The sequence below is a fragment of the Stegodyphus dumicola genome, chromosome 1 (assembly GCF_044657685.1).
Source record: "Stegodyphus dumicola isolate Sdum_Otavi_A_Nest chromosome 1, ASM4465768v1".
Taxonomy (NCBI): domain Eukaryota; kingdom Metazoa; phylum Arthropoda; class Arachnida; order Araneae; family Eresidae; genus Stegodyphus; species Stegodyphus dumicola.
Window position 1 is genome coordinate 230,739,857 of NC_140768.1, and position 20,166 is coordinate 230,760,022.

Genomic DNA, 20,166 nt, shown 5'->3' on the forward strand with positions numbered 1-20,166 from the left:
TCTTCGAATCAAAACTTATGTCGAAAAATTCAACTTTATCTGTTCGAGCTAACACTGCATCGATAGCAAAGAACGCAGTCGGTGCTTTCTATTTGCATAGTCCGGCAGAGTTACGCCAAAGACTGCTGTCATTACTCGTTAGAGACTTTATATACTCTGAATAATGTAATTGCAGGAACTGGTCACATGATTTCTTGATCTCATTCTGGGAAATCAGACGTTGAATTTTAAAATTTGAATTAGGTGTAAATTTGAATTTTGAAATTAGGTGATCAACTGGGGAATCAATATCTTTACTAGTAGTAAATTCATGGGTGGAATACTTTTATCGTTAAGTTTACAACAAAAATTACCCCAATTATATAATTCATAATGAGATTATGTTATATTTAAAAACAGGTTCTACTACAATAGGCATCCTTCAAAAATTAAATGTTATATCATAAAAAAACAAATGTTAAAAAATCTAAAGATTTTGGGAAATTACCAACAGGGCTATCAAAGAGGCACCAAGAAATTTAACAGTACTTATCACTACATCATAAATGCTTACCTGCGTTTGGCTTACTTTCCAGATCAATGGAAGCATGCGGTGAATGTTAACTTTTTAAAACCTGGAAAAAGGTCCTAGGCTGAGGGCCAGTTATCGCCTGTCAATTTGCTCCAGTGCATCGGGAAAATATTCGAAAGGGATTTTTTCTTAAAAGATTTTTATGAATTTCTTGTATATCAGAATATTATTAATAAAGATCAATTCTGCTTCAGGCGTGGTCACTGTACGACGTTGCGAATTCTCAACGTTGTGGAGACTATTGATGAGACTTTCATTAAAAACAATATATAACAGCTTGGCTTTTTGACGTTGAGAAAGGCCTTTGACCGAATATGGCATAAGGGAGTCTTACGTAAACTTTCTATCTTCAGGCTTCCTCCTATCATGATTAAATTTCTTGAATCATATTTGCATTGTCGAAAATTCCAAGCTTCTGTGGGAGACGCACTATTAAGTAGAAAAATTAAATGTGCGCTGAGTTCCTCTAGGGCCTATTCTTTTTAACACCCACATCGATTTTTTTGCCGGAACCTATCAGCAGCAAGATTGCAATGTATGCCGACGACACAGTTGTTATGACTAAATCAGTTCAGAAAAATCTATATTTTGCCCTTGTATGGCCATGTACTTTGCCCTTGTATTATTTTCGGAGTGTAGCTTCAGATAGTTGCGGGTTCCGGACGATACCCGACTAGTCTATGTAAGCCGTCCGGGTGTCCGGACCTGCTCTCACCTGTCACCTGACTAAATCAGTTAATCAAAAGGATGCAATAGAAGATTAATAAATTAGCTGAAATCTATGGAAATTCAAATTGAATACAAGTAAATGCAGTATAATTCTTTTTAGAAGGTACAAGATAAACCACCCAACTAACTTAAACATGCGAATTGGCAACCAAATGTTCCCAGTTGTACATTCTACAAAATATCTGGGTGTAATCTTAGATAACCAGCTGTCCTTCAAACATATGTTAATTATGCCTTAAGTTAGGCATGCCTCTTTTATGGCATAACAAATCCTTTCGAGAAGTAGTTCAAAGCTTAACCTCAAAGTTAAAAGGGCTCTCTCTACGCTTAAATGATTCTCCCAGTTCTTTTTTATGCTATACCAGCTTGGGCCTAGGTACCCAAATCTGATCGGAAGAAACTAAAAATAAACTTTCCTAAATAAACTAATTAGGAATCTTACGAATGCATCCTCTTTTGTGCACAACCACATTATTCATAATGCTCTCGACATTTTTCCAGCTCATGATTACATCCTCGCAAGTTTATATAATTTCTTGGAAAGAATTGCAAACTGTCTTAATGTCCCTGTAACCAGTGTAGCGGAGAAGGATCCTACCATTGAGCATCCATTTGAACGTCCTAGGACTGTTCAGCACGATAAGTTTCTCTATACTCTAGTACTTTATTAATTTTCAATGCAATTATACTTTGTATTTCAGCGTTTTTTATTATTTTTTTAAAATTTTCCTATACTGCCTAAATAATCATATTGTTACGTTCGTAAGAGTTCGTAATAGATCGAATGCACACAGATCCTTTAATAGGTTAATAAAATTCATTTATATCAAAAGAAATGTTTCAGAAATCTGGATTTTTCTACAGAAATATTTATATATATATCCGACAGTACAATCAGTAGTTACAGTTCAAACTATTAAAAACGTTCTACTCAATGCAGTGAAAAGCTCATCTAAATGGCAAAGATCTCACGGACATCACAGTACTCCGAGGTCGCTCTGAACTGATGCTCTCTCCGGTCTTCTACAGTTCCTCCCTCAGCCGCCAAAATATCTGCAGGTTCCTCTGCATTGCAAAATTACTGGAAGGCATACCAGACACGGTTACAGCTGATATAGGAATCATTTACAGCCATTTAATTACAATATCAGTTGCAGTGATACAGGGAACGGGCCAAAACGGTGCCAAATGTTCGCCAAGTATGGCGTCCTTTGGCCATACTTGGACAAAGTAAAATAAAATTCTCCTTTACACAAAAGGAAATACGTAGATATCCAAATCATTCTTAGAATAAAACAGTATTTAAAGAATTATATACTCTGTAGCCAAAAAAATTAAAGTTTCCTAGTTAACTAAATGCAGCTAAAGGCTCTTACTTACCGTGTTGTGCAAATAAAATTCCTACCAGTTGCATAATCGAGCGGAGGAATACTTGTACGCTTAGCCACCTCTTTCACACTTGTGATTATTCTTTGGGAGGATGAAGATTGATTAAGAAAAGTCTTAAGTCGAATTAAAATTGAAATAAACGTACTATTTAAAGCAAAGGAATAAACATGAATATAAGTATCTTACTTTTCACACATTTATCATGGTCAACAATGGGGAATCTGATATTTTCAGCGATCCAATAAATACTTCACATTCTAGATATTTATATTTTTCATCCCACCTCTAGAAATATATTTTGCTCCAGAGGAAATGGGGCTGATTACTAAATGGTTCGAATTCCGTACAGTTTATTCAATATCTAAACCAACCGGTACTAAACATTTTATTCTACACGAATATTTTTTAATGTCCTGGAGATTTCTTTAACATCCATTAGCCTTGCGCCACTACAAGGGAAGGAACCGTTGCCTCTTTTGAAGGGATGGGCTGTTAAATCATGCTTTCTCTGGGATTCCAAGTCGGGCCCATCATTACGGCAGTCAGAATACTAACCACTCTACCGGCGGAATATGTTTGCCTTTAAATTAAATTAAGATGTTAGTTTTGAAATCGACTACCCTACGAGGTGGAGATTAAAATATTTTATTCTGTACAGTGTTGCCTCCACTCGCTTTGAAATCGTTGAGTAATTTTTAGCGCTCGAGATTGTGTATCAGAAATTCTAAAGACCCTTTTTAGTAAATTATTTTGTGATATTGCTGTTGAATTGAATTTTATGGTTTAAGAGCGAAGAACATGCAATAAATAAGGTAACTCACGAAACGTTAAGAAAACGCCGCTTTGGGCGTAATATAAAATCTGAAAGCTTTCTGATTTTTTTTTACCTTATTTTCTTTATTAGATCACAGGAGAGTTTGCTAAGAAGTGTTATTAGTCTCGAAATTGGATTTTGCGTCGGATCACTGTAAAAGACTGAATCACTTTTGAAATTGTTGCCACCAAGTGTTATCGATCTATATTATTTTAAAAGAAAAACATATAATTTATTTTCAAACATTCTTCAAAGATTTTCCACATCACTACATTACGGACTCGAATACGCAAACCGGAATTCATCTACGACGTAATACATTTCTGAAACAATACAAAAAAACAAGGACAGAGGATGTTAGTTTTGTAAGAGAATAAATTATTCTAGTGGAGCAAAAGAAGGGCGAATGACAAGCGAGCCAAGGTACGAATACATTAAGCAGATTATAGTCCGGGATCCTATTGCAAGAATGTTTACATTAAGCGAATTAAAATTCAGATACCTAACAGTCTAATATTAGGATGCTGGGTTAAGATTTCATCGCATTCCAGGAGCTGCCGCACCGAAAGGCCCGGGTCTCTAATCCCGGAGAAGGCACGGATGTTTGTAAAGTGTATATGTGGCATGGGGCACTCTAAATAGGCAAACCAAAAGTCCTCTTGAGACGACGATGGTAGGGGAAGGAGGTGTGGGAGACTCTCCGACCCGTCACCCCGGAGGTGCTATCTATCAAAATTGCGTGGAAACTGAGCAAAGTCCTACCGTTCTCTGCATGGTGGTCAAGGCTCTTGCCAACGACAGACGCAATCTTGCACTTCTTGCCCCGATGAATTTCGTGGGCTTGTCCTGATGTTACTCTCAGACGAATGAGATAAGTCACAACAACAAACAACAGCAACGGACCTTTCATCTATTAAACAGATGTTGTGTTTTGTTTTCGCAAGGTACCACCTTAGATATTTTATTTCAGTCAAGTTTGGTATTTCAGTTAGGAATAATTTATGTATTTTCAAACAATTTTTAACTACAAATTTTTAAACACTTATATTGTTTTGTAAATATTTTTAAGCTGAAAACTTTTGCAGGTATAGTACTTATTTCCTTCATTTTCTATTTACTAAATTTAGCGGCGTCTTATTTTTTTAACGCAATTTGAAGACTTTATGTTTTTTTTCCTAACATGCTAATTTTTTTTTAACTGCAGTTCATTCACGTTTAGCCACTAACTTTTCAGGAATGACTCTCGAAGGAGAGATGTACTTGGACCATGCAAATCTTGGTATAACTTTCGGTTTATTTCTAGCAACGCATAGCGTTTCCAAACACGATATTTTGTTTTAAATGCTTTGTGTAAAACAGAAGTAAAAAATACCTTGAATAATTGAACATTTTAAGGTAATTAGGTACTTAACGGTATTCCAAGTTTTATAACTGACAGCCTCTGGCAATGTATCTAAGATTGAATTTTAGCGACTTCGTTTATGATTACATACTTCTGTATCTTCAGTAAATGAAGATATCAAAGTTGTACTTTACTAAAGTTGTAATCTAAATCAATTGGAAAGTCAAAGCCGTAAATATAGGTTCGTATCAAGATATTTTAACATATTATGCACAGAAACGAAATGGAACAGTGTTGTAAAATGTTTAGGAATGATTTTAACCACGAAAAGAATTTTGCAAATCGCTGAATCCAGTTTATATGATAAATTATTCTACGCTTAGTAAAGATAAATTAATAGCTTAAAATGTTTAATGGTTGTTTGCCTTAAAAATAGCTGTGCATTTATATTCAGAATTGAAAACATGACTCTATATTTTTCTTATCGTATTGGATATTTTAATTTTACTGCGAAATTAAATCTTGTGTCATTGCTGCAAGGAATGGAATTTGAATTTAACAAACATTCTCTATTCGTAAAAAGCAAATTTAAAGTTAATTAAATTTTAAATGAAATTGAATTACAAATAAATGATTTATTATTGCTGCAAACTAAAATGAACTTTGAATTTGCTTTTTACGAATAGAGAATGTTTGTTAAATATATATATATATATTTTTTTGAAGACCGCGCGATATATTTGATATATATATATACATATAATAGTTTCTACCGATGTAGGAAGTGATAGCTCAGAGCGTACTTTTGTAATTATTAGTACTTATGTTTATTTACATTCTAGAAATACTAATTTCTTTCAGAAGTTGTTTTCATAAATAAATGATTATGAGTACATAGTTATTTAAAAATTGATAGTTACATTTGAGAAGGTCACCTAAATTTAAATTTAAAGCTAAAATATTCCTGGAGATTTCTTTTAAATATTCCAGGAACTCCAGGTATCCCACTACACGTAATAGTGACATTGCATTCAATGACGAATTTTAAGTTACTTAAATGATAAATTTATTCATTGCTTGTCTGCTGTATAAAAAGATATTTGAATTTCCAACGTTAAGCTCTCAAACTAATTTTTTCGTTGGGGTTGCTTTACTGTTATAAGCACGTAATTATAAATAATCTATATTAGAACAGTTCGTATTGTGATTAATGATTGTTTCGCTGTCTTTTATTGAAACATTTCTTGTATGAAAAGAAAATTTAATATAAATGTACGTTAAGTTTTCTTTCTTGTAAATCTCTTTATTACGTTACAAGCAAAACGAAAAGTGCTAGAAAGAATTCAAGAGCATAAACTGGGAATAATTAGCCTATTGACTCATGCATTCACTCCCTTTTTTAAGAAAATAGAGAGGGAAACATTTTGAGAATAATTTAATTTTCCGAATAACGTGGTTAGACGGTGGTAGCAGTTACAGTAAAAACAAAGTAAAAGAAAAGCGTTCTTGAATACATTATCTGTAACTATCACAATATTATTAATTTAAATAAATCCTATTTTTCAATAAGAACTCATAATAAAATTAAAATTAATAAACTATCTTCATTTCTACTTCCCCGTATTTCACCCGCTCTTATTGTTGTTTACTGTGAATGCCTAAGCTTTGAAATATTTAATGCTACTGAAAGTAGTGTCTGTGTGTGTAAAGATATAGAGAACCATCAAGAATACTATGTATTTCCATTTTTTTGAAGTTCTTTACGATTTCTTAATCAGGAAAAAAAAACCATTCACCTTTATTCCGTGAGCAAATCAGTAAAATGGAAACATTCATTGCGAGGTCAAATACATTCTAAAATTTAGTCGAGGTCGATTACTGAACTCCTTGAGGAATGGAATCGGAAAACTGGGTGAACAATTTTAAAAGTTTCAGAGCCTGATGCGAAGCCTTTAAGGGGGAATATGCGACAGTGAAAAATGCGCTACTAAATACGATAATTAATATTATGAATCGATTCAAGGAAAAAAACACTAAATTCATAGTTTTCTAAAAAATTCAGAATTTATTAAAACTGTTTCTTTTACAGTGGTTTAGTTTTACTGTTTTCTCAATATCAAAAGGTACATCTAAAAAAGCTTAAAATTTACAAATCATATGATTTACATCTGTAAGAATAACGTTTTTAAAACCAACTCGTACAAGTGAAACAGCGATGAAAACGATAAAATGTGTAAATCTGTTCTAGCTGACTAGTAGATATACGCTGAAACAGAATACTCTGAGATCGGTGGTTATTGGGATACCATACTAGAAAATTCTTTATCATGCATTCGTATTCCTTCATCGGGATTTCTTTCATCCGGAATAATGTGCCAGTGCTAATAAAAATGTCATCAAATATCCAAACGTCTCGGTGCTAAAATTAGCCTTATACTACAGGAATTCATAAACGGATAGGTATCTGTACAGTGGTTTATTTTCCACTTATGTTCAACTATAAAACTAAAATATTTTTTTAACATTTCCTTATCATAATCTTGATTATCATCGTTATCAGGAACATAAATTCTAATATCATCATTGTCAAGATCGGCGTCTTCGTCGATGCGTAATTCCCTTGTAAGTATTTTTCGTTTTATTCTGGTACTTAATTTGTGCCAAGAAAACAAAACTGCCGCTAGATTTGACTCGTTAAGGGCTTTTTGAAACAAATTAAGAAAAAAACATTCCTCGCATACGAACGATTCGGGATCTTTCATATATTTAGACCACAGATGGACTACTGATGATCTTGTAAAATTATGATGAATACCTGCAACTAGTGAATCTTTCTTTTCCGATGACATTTGATTCCATAACTGAATAACAGATTCTTCTAGACCGTATATGCATGATAATCTATACCGCTGATCATTTGAAATTCTGTTGTCTCGAATCAAGCGTTCGGCAATTTTCTTCTCATCTAAATGGCCGTTTGTCCAGTCTGTCGGCGTCCAAACCTGTGCAGTGAAGTCGCAAGGGATGTTAAACATTGTCTTCCATTCTCCACTCCAAACTAATAGCTCTTGCGCAGTTGCTCGAATGCTATCAATTAAGCATTTCTGCACTGTGCATGGCAGAAAAAGTTCCTTGCACACTTCTGTAGAGCGCTTCGAAATAGATTCTTCCCAATCCATTGTTACGAGCTGAACAGAATAAAAGTGTGCCCAATTCAGTTTAATGGAAAAAATATGTTTCTTGAGTTCAAAGTTATGACACATTTGCAAAGCAATTTTTTGAAGCGCCTGTTCCTTTAACAATGTTGGGGTTTTGGAAGAACCCTCTGTCATGAGTCCATCAACGTACGCTTTGTTGAAGATCATTTTTAGCTTTTTTTCCTCTTGTTACTTTCTATTAACAAATTCTTTTCCCAAAAAAGTCCTATAACAGTCGTCAAAGAAGCTTTCTCCGTACAATACTTTTTTGACAATTTTCTTCGCCTAAAAATAAAAATAAAATAATTATAAATATAGAATACTTATTTGAGTATCTCTGAACAAAATAAACTAAAAGAAACAAATTCAGCAATTCTGAACTTATTTTTGAACGTTATTAAAAACACTGTTGTCTAAAGAACATGTAATATTACATTGTATCTGACTTTTGTGATAATAAAACTCATTCCTAGTACTACATGGAACAGAGTTAAATTTTTTAATCTAATCACTTAAAGGGCAACACTTTTTAATCAAGAAATATCCTAATTATACACAAATCTATTATTAATTTTTAAGGGAAGAAAACTGTCTCATAAATCCTTAAAATGTAATTCGTATGTTACCTCGTAGAGACATAGAGTTCGTCGCTACGAGACACAGGAAAAGTGTGCAGTGCCCTCGCTATAATTCGAACTCCGAATCTCTCGATTGCGTGTCGGACGTCCTTCCAGTTACACTATGAAGGCACCCCAAATTCTGGCGGTGAAAAAATATCATGCACCACCTTGTAGTTAAGACTACTTGTACAGTCTCTCTCTCTCTTTGTTTTTTTAAGAATTTTTTGAACTAAGAAAATCAAAGAAATCCGCAGTGCCATCAACGGGATTCGAACATTTTACTTCCCGAATATCCGTGGGACGTGCTTCCAGTTACGTCACAAAGACAGCGGAAAGGGTTGGGAGAAAATACCTTACAACCTTTTATTTCGTAAAAGCAATTCAAGTCACTTTTTTTTTTTTTTTTTTTTTTTTTTTTAGTTTTGCCTATAAAAACAACTGTGGAAAAGGTTTTATTAAGGTGAAGAACATTTAATAAAGCCTTATTTTTTAGACCTTACCCCATCTGAAATCTCAAAAAAAAAAATAATAATAATAATGATTCAATTTTTTAAAATTATAAGTATAAATACCATATTTCATAAATAGGAAAATTCACATTATGAAATACATAAAATTTTAAAACATCACGGCTACAGTGAAAGGAACAAATTGCGAAAGTTTCTTGTAACACCACTCCGTTTTTTCCAATTATAAATAATGCAAACACTGAAAAATATAAATAATGTATTACTGATTTAAGGCGAAATTTATCGGATTAAATTAATAATTTCATTCAACGTTCACAATATCATTAGACACTTAAAAAACTTATGACTATGGGAAAAAGCATCATTAAACTTAAATTTATGGTATCCTTTATAAAATGTAACTTCTGAGAATTTTTCTGCACTTATTTATTCCCAAAAGTTTATTACTGGATCGTAATAAAACAATAATATAAAAAATTCAATGTAATATCTAAAGCAAAAATATATTTCATGCCTGTAAGAATTTATTTATTCCTTCCCCCCACTCTAAATCCTTTCAATCCATTTTTTTTTTTCAGCTTTCCCTTCGTTTTTAGTTTCCTAATGCACTTGAAATAATGCAATGCATTTGTATATATTGAATCCCAATGCACTTGTATATACTGAAAACAGCAGCTTTTTATTATAAAACTTTGCGAGTATGTGCTAAATTATTGTAATCAGTTTCCGTTTAGATTCTGCGCATTCTGCTTAAATTTGAATATGAAAATAAGGCGTAAAATTTAAGGGAATGTAACTTATCTAGAGATATACGTATATGCTGCCTTTAGTTTAAAAGCTAAAGGTCTAGTTCAAAGGAACTGTATGTGCTATGAACTTAAGGTCATAGCTGCCCAACCAGTATTGTGGTTAGCGTCGCTGACTGCCCTGCCGAAGAGCCCGGATTTGAATCCTGGAGAAGGCATGGTTGTTTGTAAATATATAGTGTCGGTGTGGCATGGCGGAACTCTAAATATGCGGCGAGCCGAAAGTCTTCTCGTGTGGTTCCGTGGAAGGGGAGAGGGGTGGAAGACCCTCGGACCCGCCCCCCGGGTGCTGTCCATCAAAATTGGATGGACTGTAAGAATCGAATTGGAATATCGAAACTTTGAGGATGTTAAACCCATCTGGATATTAAAATAAGGTTCGATAGCCGGGTAATCTCTTTTTTATAAGCCAAATATATATTTATTTTAATGCTAGTGAGAAAAATATATTCCTTCGTGTACATTTTAAATTTATTTCAACAAGATTACGTAATTAAAAAAAATTAATGCTTTTATTTTCAGAACAAAAATGATATACCCCTCTCGATAAGAAACATATTAAAATTAAATTTTATTTACTCCAGCAGAAAACTTATTCCTAATTTCGCAACATTTAATGTGGTAGAAAATCTAAAACCCGCCACCACCTCAAATCGGTGAAATCTCTCAGATGTCAACAATAAAATGCAAATTGTTTTGGAGATTTTTTATATCATTTGAACGCTTTTTTGGCGATAGGTTTTTCTTATTCAATATTGTAGTTAGCTACGGTTCATGGGTTATCATTTTATAGTTGTCGTTGAATAAATATTCTGCCAAAAGTCACTAAACTTATGCTTCTAACTGAAGATTAATCACATGTCCTTTAAACAATGCATGTGGGATCGCGTACGTTCCTTTCTCAGTCAGCAGATGGACTTATTATCGTATTCTTGAAGTGTTGGAAAGCTTCCTGTCGGAACAGAGACAGCAGATTGGCGGAAAGATGCTAACACTTAAAAGTAGGACAAGTCTAGACATTTATAGCAGGTAGTTTCAATAATGTTCCGTATCCGTCTGTAATTTAATGGTACGAGCAGATGTTTAACTTCTTATGCGGCATCGACGTATGTAATCTCTTCGTGTTCATTTAACCTTAATTATAGTCATTGTCTAAAAATAAATGTATGAATCAACAGTACTGGGGTGATTATTTCTGAGCTACGGAGACACCACACACATACATGCAAGACTGCAGTAGCTGGTATTTTTGTACTTTTCCATTAATGAAGCAATCCACCGATGGCTGTGTGGTTGGTTTTCGTTACTTCCTCCATTTGACTGATAATTACATTAATTAGTCAGTCTACCTTAAAAAGTCCTTTACGAAAGCATCCCTGTTCTTAGGCAAACAACTCTTGCGTGCTTTGCCGTGTTCTAATTACCTAACCATTAAATGAGCAGCAGACAAAATATAAGCAAGCACGTTATTTACAGCAGCCTTACACGATTAACCACCCAAAACATTATGACTCATTACGTTTCGATCCAGACACGTGGTTCGTACGAAATTTTAAAGATGACTAAAGATGGATTTTACGATCTGACTTTGCCAAATAATAAAGACTCTGTATCTGATTTCTTACAAGAAAAGGAAAAATTTACTTTATTTTCAAGTGCTAAATGCAAGTTCGAAATGGAAGATCATGCCAAGAGAAAGAAGACTGCGAAAACACAAAATTGGTTGAATGGAATTTTTCATTTCACAAAACTCTGTAATTTTTTCACCTAATATTCAGGTACGACTTGAATGTATCTTCAGCATTCTCATAATTATTTCAATCTAAATTTTGTGCCAACATTTATATTTGGTGACAGCTGCTGCCTTGTAAATGTATATATATATTAATCGATTGACACAAAGTAACTCGAGGGTTATCTGCTAATGAGAGGGATGCGTTCGTGGAAGGTTTTCTGGGAATATTTTGGTCTAGTATATAAAAGATCAACTTGTAAAAGTTGAGAGACTGCATGAAGTAAAAATGAACTGGGTGAAAGCCCATATCGGTGTTTTAGGTAACGAGAGGGCAGACATGCTGGCCAAAGAGGCTGCTATGGGTAATGTCGAGGATGTGTAATATTATCAGGTTCAGTGTTCCGCCTTACTTGCTTTGGGAACATGCAAAGACCTGACTCGGAACAGGGAGCTTACTTGTAAAGATCGTGACTGTAAAGATCATGACTTGTAAAGATCGTGACTTGTAAAGATCATGACTTATAAAGATCGTGACTTAAAGAGAACGTGAAATAAATAATAGGACAAGAACTTGCATTTTACGGTGTGGCAACAAGAAGAGGATTCGAAAGATTTTTATATATATATATATTTTAGAGAGTTTAAGATTTGGAGTATATTTTAATAGTTATAAGAGTTTTAACTGTAGTAGTTAAGAGTTTAAAATTTTGATAGTTTGATATTTATTTTTTTGGTTCTGTTTTAAAATTTAAATAAAAGTATTTTGTTTATTCTGAAATATTAGCTTTATTCTTCCTACAAGATTCAATATTCATTATATTGAAATAAGGAAAGGATCTTTACTTTACTAAAGCTATGTTCAATAAATGTGGGAAGTAGACAAGATACACAGGAATGGTATACGAAACCCTTTATTTTTCACTCTTTACAATGATTTCCGGACTTCGGAATACAGAGACCAACCACTTGTGGTCTGAACGTAAGAATATAAAAATATTAACTAAACTCTAACTTAACTTTGGAATAATAAACAAGGGCCTCCGAGAAGATTGGCCGTATATTAACAGGAAGCCGTATGTAGTACAGAGAACTGTTAACACTACAATACGTTTAAAATTATCAAGAGGATTAAACCTCTGGCCTGGAAGGCAACCAGCAACCGAGTAAAAACTGCTAAGGCAAGCGGCCTGCTTCTACTAACTCCTTCCTCTCTCTCTCGCTTGGAAAAAAGCCACAACTTAAGTACTTGGCGTTCGCAAGACAAATTGGCATAAATGAATTAAAGCTTTTAATTCTGGCCGGAAGTAGAAAATAAGAAGTGATAGTAAAGATTTAAAATAAAATAAACGTTAGTAAAACTTAAGATCCTTACAATATGAATATGAGGAAGTTTCCTTTGTAAATCCTCCACGACAGCATAACTTGCCTTTGGCAGACAGCCATCTTGTGCTTTGCTAAATTCAAATAAATTAACCTGCTTAATTTGCTATTTTGTTTATTTCAAGTTCACATTTTAATTTTCTTTCCCATTTAGTTCCGTGTGTAACTTCACACATACGCCTATTACCATGTGCAGATTAAATGGAATTTTTTATTGAATATTTTTAATAGAATCTTTAATCTATTCCTAAATTGATTAATGAAATGCATGGAAATAGTAGATCAATAGTTTTAAAATAAAATATATCTAAGAATATTTAAGGGAATTCTCCGAGAATCTTAATATTTAATTCATTTTATTCTTATTAATCTTCCGTTATAGTTCAATATTTTATTCTGATCATAGTTTTTCATTTTCTAACAAATAAATTTGAATCTTTTTACCATTAGAAAAAATCCTCTCCAAAAGCATTTCTAAAGGGCATTATTAAGCAACTAATTAGATATGTATTAAACAAGCAGAGTTAAGAAAGAAGTAGAATTTCCTCATGATGCCCATACCTTTCTTTAACAGCAGTTTTTACTGCTACATCTACTAATCCAAATCTTTGTAATGTTGCGCGCTTCCAACCTGCACGCAACAATAGTGGTGACTGCTATGAACTGGAAAGTATACAAAGGGTTGAGAAGGGTTTAAATCCCTTTTTATTCAACTTTAGAAACTACAGATGCGTGCTCTTGACGCTCACAAACTACGCCGAGCCGGCGGTAAAATAAAAATAAGAAACTAAAAACTGAATAACAACAAACTAACTACGAGGCTCTCTAAACGTAACTAACATAACCGCGTTCTAAGACACCGCTGACAATTCAGGAAACTTCTGAATATTACGTTGAAAGATTTAACAATCTACTGAGGCAAGCACACAGGCCGAAACGCGTGGTTCTTCAATTTCTAACTAGCCACCTCCACGCTCGTGAAGCAAGAAAGCACACCTTCGAACTCGTTTCCCTTCTATTTAACTCAGATTACTTCTACTGACAATTTGAATCCTTGCGCGTTCTACTAAAATTTACATACTCTGGCATTGGCAATTCCAGGGGAAAGTAAGGCTTGTCAGGAAAGATAGTTTAAACTTAAAATAAATGTTAGTTAAAATAAATATAAATCCTACATCTTACTGAAATGTGTTAGATTAATTAACAGTATACTGTATTTCTAGATTTCAAGCTTTGAATTAAAGAATGAAATTATTGTTTGGTTTGCAAATTGTCAATCAATTGTCAAAATTGTCCATTTTTTTTTTTTTTTTTTTTTTTTTTTTTTTTAGTCTGGATTGTTAAACAATCTAGATCTGTTTAACAATCCAGACTAAACCAAATGGACTACCCTTAAATTTGCTGGCATCAAAAACAGAAATTAGATGCTGGTGAAGACTAGAATATAATTTTTGAAGTAAATTTACTTCTGGCTTTTAACTTGAAAAGTCTGGGAAAAGGAATGCTACTTTATACGGGACTAAATAATTTAAGAAACCAGAAGAGTGACAAAATTCGTTTTAAAAAATGTATGGAAATACATGTTTTCAAAACTAAGGTATTAAATTTAAATAATATTTAATACCTGGAAGAGCAATTTTTAATTTTTAATGCGAATAGTTCAAACATGTAGAAAAGATATTTCATACTCTGTATCCTTTAAATGCAGTAATGTAATCAATTTTAGTACAAATGCTAACAGCAGGGTCATATTTTATACACGTCAGTTAGCACATATGCTAATAAAAATGTGTATCTTGTAAAATATATATCATACTGTTAATAAAAATTTGTACTATCATTAACACTGGGGCTAATTTCAATCTTTGGTTCAGAAATAAAACTAAAAAATCTGTCCCTTTTGCATTACTATGGGAAATTATTAGGATAGCCAATGATAGTTTTAAGCAATATTTATTGTATTTTGAATTTCCATTATTCGGTATATCTAATTATACATTGCAAAATTGAGACTGCAGTTTATTCTTTGAAACATCAGTATCGCCACATTTCAAAATGAAAAGAAATAAAATTTGAAATCCGAAGGGGGGAAAAATATTTTCTCGAGTTGAAATATGTGCTACGTTAGAATGTAAAATCATTTCCTTGCTAACTGGAAATCTGAGTATTACTACAACATTATTATATAATTTCTTGACCGAAACTTCGATTTGACGAATATGGCAGCCTCCATATTATGAAACTCAAGAGTAACTTTAGTCATATGATATACTCGTCACATGATTAAATTACTGTTAAATCTGATAATAATAATAGGGGGCTACCCTATTCCTTGAAACGAAACTACCACCCCAGTTAGACTGAAAGCCAAAAGATGGGGACATTTTCAGAGCACATTCCTGCAACTCAAATGAAAATAAAACCTTTTAAAAGGGGACGTAGTGTTACAAGAATAAAATTAGAAGTGAGACACCTTGACAGTGTAAATAATGGAGAATTCCTTTGCACCTACCGGGACGTTTTTAAAAGTATCACACGCTTGAAGACTATTGGGTATATCTTATTTAAGATTAACTTTACTTTTTTGTCATTTTTGATATTACGCAAGAAATTATAATTCTAATTAACAATGTACCCGAGCTATAAAATGAAACTTTTTTTTTCAATAATAATTAAACGGTTAATTTAGAAGTCAAACAACAAAAACGAGCGTTATATGTTCAGATTTAATAATATAACTTTGATTTTGTGATTGAAATTTGAAAATATAACGCTGTTTTTTGTTGTTTGACTTTTAAGTTAATACTTATTCGGCGTGTTATTGCATCTTAATTAAACGGTTATTTCACGCAAAATTTTTCGTTCATAAATCTTACAGCAGACGATTAATGAAACGTATAAAAAATTTTTCGTTCATAAATCTTACAGCAGACGATTAATGAAACGTATAAATTACACAGTTGTAAAAATAACACTAACGCATTTTGTGGCTGTAGTACTGATAGGAGGGAAAAAAATATTAAAAGATAAATCGAACTGAAATCTATAGTTTATAATAATCAGATATTCGAAAATGATCCAAGGTTAATTGTTGCATTAACAACATTCTTTTTCATCTTCTACCGCACAAAAGTCCAGGGTGAGTTTGGTTTTCTTCTCCTCTCGTTTCCGCATGCCTTCGCAGTACAACTGGAAGCATACACAACGTGTATTCCGAGGTACGGAGTTCGAATCCGGCAGGGGCATTGAACATTTTTCACGTCTTCAGTATCAAAAGATCTTAACAATTTTGCAAGTCCCACCCGAACTAGAAGGTGATGGATGACAATTGACAATCACCAGTATTTGACGACTGGTTCTCCTAATCACCAGTCGTCCTTTAAAAGGGGGAGGATGTAAGGTATTTTCTTCCTCCTTTCCGTATGCCTTCGTGGTGTAATTGGAAGCCTACAACCAACCATACTCGGCTTTCCTGCTATTCTGATTGTTTTTTAATTGTTTTATAGTTAAATAATGTAATGTTAAAAATATTCAGATTTATTCAGCAAATTAACAATATTAATTAATTAAAAATTTCTTGAAATTTAACTTAAGAGAAAATAGGTTTCGAAAATAAAATACATCACCATTCAACGCTTCTTCCCATACTTTACAACTGCTATGCATTTATATTATTATATATATAATATAATTTATATTAGTATATTGTACAATGTATACATGGTATATGCTTTACAGATAGCATTTCCAATGCTACATGATAATAAAATAAAAACATCCTTAATGCATATCGGAAAACAGTTATATATAAAATTTGGAGTCCTGTGTTAACTATATGAATTTTTCGATAAGTTAATAATATTATAAAGAAGCAGACATATTCTTTTCAAATCACTCAGTTCGTTATAAGTATTGCTATATTACTGTTATAATTTGCAAACAAATTAAAAATATGTTGTTTCATGGAATGTTAGCAATTCGTAACACGGACAGTCGGCCAGACTTTAAATGAGTTATTGGAAACAAAACTTTGCCATAAAAATATAATAATCTCTTAAAAATGTGCTTGCACCATATGCATAATTAAAGCTAAAATTCTGCCAAATTCAGGCGCTCAAATTCTGTTTCGGCAAAAACAAATAAATTCATTTGAATAAGTAACCTAAATCTAAATTTTCTTGAATTTGAGCTCTGAACAATTCGCGAATCCATCAAATAAGAATTCGAGAAACACAAATAAAGAAAAATATCACTGAATTTCTAAAAGTTGCTTAATAAAAAAATGAAAACTTAAAAACCTGCATTTAATGAAATATAAGTTTAAGAAGATGATTTTAAAAATATTTCTACATTTGTTAAAACACAAATTAGACAAATAAAACGTATAATTTAATCTTTTGAACGCCGGGGCTCATTCCGTCAATAAAATTTGATAAAGAATTTGAACAGCAATTCAGATTTTAATGAACATTTCAAAATTCAACAGCCGTGATTGAGTTGTTTATCTGGTAAACAACACGAACCGTACGGGATGCAGCACTTTCTATGCTACTTATGCCTTAGCGTGAGTTGTTGAAGCCATTCAGAATTTATTTGTTGGTAGATTATTGATGTCCAGAATTATCGTCAAGATTTAAATTTAGTTTCGAGCAAGGGCAGCGCACCGATTGCTTGGAAATTCTCATGCATTTCATAATATTGCAGACTCGTATACAATCAAACTGCAAAGGGCCGTTCCCACTGGGGTTTATCTGAGTTAATGGAGACAGTTGATGTAGCCGACGCGTCTCCAAAACCAGTTTTTTTTTCCGAAGGGCAGCAAGTTGAAAAATCTGAACTGCAGGCATAGCGGAGCTAGTCCAAAAAATATGTATTGTTAATTATTGAATTAAACATACACATTCTTCGGCTAGTCGACACATGGAACTACTTCGTTAGCTCAGATAAACCCCAGTGGGAACGGCCGTGACGTTAGAGAGGGAGAAGGCCATGACACTTAATAACATGGCGGAGCTTTCCGTTCGACGTTATCGTCGGAAAGTCGTCTGAATTTTTAAATTTTCGTCGGAAATATAACTTTATCATGTTGCTTAGTTAATTAAAATAGCTGAAAGAAAGGAGGCTTTATATACATACACACTTTTTAAGCTTTTTACAGATATTTTAATTAACTTTGTGCATAAATATAATTGAAAGAACCGAAAAACAAACGAACATTTTACAAAAATTTAAACCTTAATTGAAAATTACCACTGTCATGATAAATTGCGAAGGGGTTCTTAAGATAATACTTAATATTTTACCTAAGCTCAAGTATTAATTTATTCGCGTTTCAGAGCAAAATATATGACCATCAACTTCAAATCTCCAGCGTATGTAAAGGAAATACTTTGACATATTTAGTGAATGTGGCAATATTTTAAAAAGCACATAAACTATGCAGTGTGTGAAAGTTACCAGAAAAAAGTAACAGAACTACTATTTCCATTTAATATAAAAAATCCTTTAATGTTTTTTTTTAAATAGCAAGCTGTTAAAAGTACAATAATTAGTAGCAATGCTGATATTTTTAACATCATTTCTTTCGATCATATGTAAATATATTTATATACAATAAATTTAAACAATGGCAGATTCTCACGGTCATTTTACTCCTTTTTCCAAATCTATAACATTCCTTTGGATACTTTACCTTGGATACTGCGCAGAAATAATTTGAATAATATACACAATACATTTCTTTCGATCATATGTAAATATATTTATATACAATAAATTTAAACAATGGCAGATTCTCACGGTCATTTTACTCCTTTTTCCAAATCTATAACATTCCTTTGGGTACTTTACCTTGGATACTGCGCAGAAATAATTTGAATAATATACACAATAGTAAAAACTGCACATTTAAATCTGCTCTTCATCAAATAGCACACAGCAAAATGTTTTTTCCCATTTATTTTGAGGTCCCACCAGCGGCCGAGCGGTAAAGTCGCTGAACACTGGTAGTTCGGTCCGAGGTTCGAATCCCGCGAACGGGCTGTCCGCATGGGTGTTTTCGTGGTTTTCCTCATGTGTAACGTGTATACGAGCCAGTTTTCCTTAGAAAGTCTTCCACGAAGGCATCCCTCCTCTTAGGCGGATAGCCCTAGTGTGCTTTGCCATAATTAAATACACCACCAACACACCACCCATTTAGGTTGAATTTTTTTTGCTATCACAAGCATGTACAAAAATTAACAATGAAAATGGAATGTATTCAAATGTAATAATTAAAAAACATAACTTGCAACATTCGTATTCATACCAAGAGATATACTACAAATTCCACGAGAAAAATAACAGAACTGCAATTTGCAGTTAATGTAAAATTTAATGTTTTTAAAAATTGTATGATTAAAAATGCAATAATTATGGGTTACAATATTTAGTAGTAATGCTGATGTTTCTTAGCACCATTTCTTTCAATCATATACATATTTTTAGCTTCTAAATTTTAGGATAATGCGAATTATGATTGTCGTGTATATGCTTTTATTGCCAGTTGTGTATGTTGTTTGTTAGGTTATTTCATTTCAAATATGAATGTTAAAAGCCTTTTTTGTTTATAAGATTTAGGTATGTTTTTTTGTATGAAATATTTTTATCACATTTATTAGCTAATTTATATAGCATTTCATTTACATATGCTGGAGATATAGAAGTTGATGGTTATATATTTTGCCCTGAAACGCGAATAAATTAATACTTGAGCTTAGTGATTCAGAAGTCAAACAACAAAAATCAGCGTTAATTCACAAAATTTTCACAGGACTAGTTTCGATGGTTTTACCGAACCATCATCTTCAGCTGCAAAACCGCAAATGAACAAGATAGGAAATGATGTTTAGATAAGATAAGAAAGCCTGGACAAGAATAAGCAAGTGGCGCCATCTGTTGGCGAAACCAGAACTAAAACATAATTTCTCTAAAAGCCGAAGGCAAATTTGGATTGGAATTAGGATCGTTAACTAGAACAGAAAGATTTTTATGAATGTGAAATGCCTCTAGAAAATCCAGTTCTCCAATGGAAGATGTTTTTTGAATAATTTTGGCAGCAGAAAAATTCGATCC